Source organism: Phoca vitulina, unplaced genomic scaffold (assembly GCF_004348235.1).
Source record: "Phoca vitulina isolate PV1807 unplaced genomic scaffold, GSC_HSeal_1.0 scaffold35, whole genome shotgun sequence".
Classification (NCBI taxonomy): domain Eukaryota; kingdom Metazoa; phylum Chordata; class Mammalia; order Carnivora; family Phocidae; genus Phoca; species Phoca vitulina.
The window spans coordinates 10,812,205-10,815,945 of NW_022589738.1; the positions used below are offsets into that span (position 1 = coordinate 10,812,205).

Genomic DNA, 3,741 nt, shown 5'->3' on the forward strand with positions numbered 1-3,741 from the left:
ACAAACAAGCCTAAGTTAATTGTCTCTATATACATTCAGATTTTATAAGCTTCAAACTTGCACTCACGTTAGGATCTGTCTTTGAAGACGAACTTAGAAAACCTACTCAGTAGAGTCCTCCAGCCCCTCAATTATACAAACTGCTGTTACTGAAGATGTTTCCAGTACCGCTAATGTCCTACTTGAAGTCTGTGATCAAAACTGAACAAGAAAATGTACGTGGAAAAAAAAATCAGTGTACACAGATTCTTTCTGCACCCAGCTGCAGGCCCAGATGGGTGCTTTTTCTGTATACCATAGAAACATCCCCAGGTGTTGTAACCACCTTAACCTGTCAAGGGTGATGCAACCTTCTGGGGACACAGGGAGAAGAAGAGACATAAATCACTGTGGATTTCTGTTGGGTGCTATGACACATGGAAGTTTACATTTTGAGAGTACTGCCTTGCCCAGACCAACACCAAGTCCAGAGCATGTAATTTCATTCATTAGTCAATTGGTTTGTTGGCTTCTTAAATCATTCATTTTTAAAAATCTAATATTTATTGAGCTGCTACTGTGTATCATGCCCTGCTCTGGGTGTTGTTGAAACAATGGTGACCTTACCTTTATGGCAGTTACGGTATAAGAAGTTATATGTCTTTCTCTTTCTGAAAAAAAAAATTTAATTAGCTAGCACTCATGTATATCAGAGGGTTGTATGTTAGAGGGCTGTTAAAAATGCATAGCCAAATAATGAAGAAGAGAAAGAGAGGGAGCAAGGTTACTTAGCATTAGTAGCAGAGGTATCCAGGTATTGTTAAACTTCATGTCCAAAAACGTTTTAGGTGTAAGAACACTCATGAGGACCAAATAGTCGCTTTTCTTTGAGTCCATACTCCTAATTTTACTGTGTTTAAGGACTCCTTTTTAAACTAAAGCAAGATTCATATCCATTCCCCAACCACACACAGAGAATAAAGAGTAATGTTTGTCATAACTATATAAGAAGGCCCATAATAAGGAAAATTTCCTAGTAATGAATAAGGTTTTGTCTTGGGGTTCCCTCAACTATACCTTTGAAACAAAGATTGGACTACAAGTAGTTTGTTTTGGAGGTGACACCAAGAAACACAACAGGGGAATGAGGAAGTAAGGTAGGGAAGGGAAAGAATGTAATAGAATAAGTTCATGGGCAGGTTCCTGCTGTAGGCAACTGGGGCTCAATCCCAATAAGGAGTCTCAGAGAGACAATGAACTATGCACCTAATAATTATCCCTTACATGAAAAAGAACCTGGAGTATTTATGTACCAACTACTGTTCCTCCTTGCATGAGGGTAGTTCCTATGGGCATTAACTCTCCAGCCCTTCTGACCTGCCAACCATGAACTGAGCTCACTCCTGGGGACAGAGAAAACTCTCAGGCAGAGAGCACAGGAACTATCTTCTGATGACCCCAGGGTAGGCCTGGGTATATGGGCAGTTGCCAGCAACAAATTTTTAAATAAATTTGTATTTTCTTAATTACAAGAGTATTTATATACTTATGAAAACAGCAATCCATTGTGAGCCATTATTCAGTCTTCAGACAAAGCTCTACCAAGGTCTACAACCCAAAGATTAGGACTATTGTCCTATATAATTTAAGAAACAAATGTTACAAGAAAATGGAAATATTTCTCTTCTTAAAACATCATAAAGAAAAAAGTCATATCGTACACATATTTCTTTAGAGGATAATCCTATTCCTTCAACCATTTTTTGCACCCAAACTCTGCCTTACAGGATGTAAAATAAGATGTGGCACCTTTATGTAGGGCAGCCCCTACCACCAAGATTTTTGCTATTCATCTTTCGCCTGTAGTGATTCTTCCACTCCTCCTTGGCTCAAACTGACCATTTGCTAAGTAGTAAGAGGTCAATGGAGTCATTGCTAGTCTAGAACTTTCCACAAGAAAGTCACAGTCTCTGGCCACATGTGACAGAGGAATCATTTGAACTCCTTCTAGAATAAAAAGTACAACTAGGTTATTAGATATTTGAACCACATGTGCTCAATCATAAAATAACTGCCAGGAGAGTATTAAGACCAGTAATGATCCCCCACAGCTCTTTGAGCTCATTTCTGCAAGAACTGAGCTTGAATCTATTGGGGGCTAGAAAATGCTGAAAGCAGCCCATAATATATATATATATTTTGCCTTAATACCCCCACTCCTCACTCCTAGACTAAAAAATGGCAGTGGGCACTTATGAGCCACATTTGAAGTCTTGGTTTAGTTAATCCAAGCAGTAGGTATATCCATTAGGCAATTATTTGAGACCTATTATGTGCACTAAACAATTTAGAGAGGGAAGAGGGGAGAAAATATTGTTGAAACCTCACAAAATTACATTCTTGTTGAAAATCAGCATACACAAATAGCAATGGTTATTAGTGGAATTGACCAAGGAACAACAGGTTGGGAAAGGGAGGCTAAATAACTTTCTAGAAAACTAGTTTTAGTTCCATAAGGAAAAGCAATCCAAATCTCTTCTCTACGCTGACAGTGAAATATTGATCTTTCCAAATGAAGGATGGAAGACCACCTCCATATACAGAAATGCCACCTATAAAACAGAAGGACAATATTGAAATCAAGAATAACAAAAAAGTGTGATGCTCTAACCAGCACATGAGAGGAGAGCCTGCACAACCTAATCTCCCTTGTCCCATCCATGGCTAGAGGCTTGGCAGCCCACTGAGGAAAAGCATTGTTCATTCTCAAACTATAGTCCTTCATGATTTTTAAAACTTTAATTTTCTAGTAGAAACTGAGCAAGGAAAGACTATTCTGTGTAGCTGAATAGGAGAAAACTGGCCTTGCCAAAGGTTAGGACAGTCCCAAGAAAGCTGGGGCAGGGGGCAGGTGGTGTTACTGTGCTACTATGGAATCACAACAGCTTTTTCCTGCTTGTGTCTGTACTTCTCTGTTCTCACATTACTTAAGCTGGGGAAGCCCTCAAGAAAGTACATGGCCCAGTGTCCTGTTTATACTCCATTTATTAAAGAGATGATTGAGGTCACTAGGGGGTACAGTTGAGAGTCAGATCTGACTTTATCCAGTTTTTATATTATCTTGGGCAAATAATTTATAATCTGGATATCAGTTTCCTCATGCTAGAAAATTACAAAGAAGCAATTCCTACCTCATAGAATTGTGAAGCTTAGCAAGAATCAGGAAGTTAGTCTGGTAAGGACTCATCACATCTTTCATTTATTATCTGGTCACAGCACTGGGACTGGCTCCCTGGTTACCCCTGTTAACCAGGGCTCACTGGGGCCAGTCTCCCGAGGAGACTCACAGCTAATAGCACTATAACTCATTTCTGAGGAAGTTTATCTAACACATGTATTCTCCATAAGGCACATCACAGCCTTCTTGAACTTAAGAACATTTGCAGTCCTTCAGCACTACACTTGGGGACCACTTTGAGTAGCTAAATCACCAAAAAAGCACAAAAGGGGGCAAAAAAACTTGGTGCAAAATAGACCATGAATAGAACACTTGTTTACATTATGAAAGCTGAATCAAGAAGGCAGAGTGGGGGTTCTGGTTCAAGATGGTGACATAGGAAGACCCTGCATTCACCTTCTCCACAGACACATCAAATTATACATATTAATAGAACAATTCCTCTTGAAGAAGAATTGAGGGCTAACTGAACAAATACTGAACAACCAAAGACAGAGAGAATGGCAAGAGAACAGCAAGAGAAA

General features: G+C 39.3%; 1 non-coding gene across 1 annotated transcript; it reads left to right on the forward strand.

The window, feature by feature from the left end:
* Positions 1-244: 244 nt before the first annotated feature.
* On the forward strand, positions 245-367 carry LOC116646214. The gene has a single exon (XR_004302106.1). It is a non-coding gene; the product is annotated as a small nucleolar RNA SNORA77 (small nucleolar RNA).
* Positions 368-3,741: the final 3,374 nt, after the last annotated feature.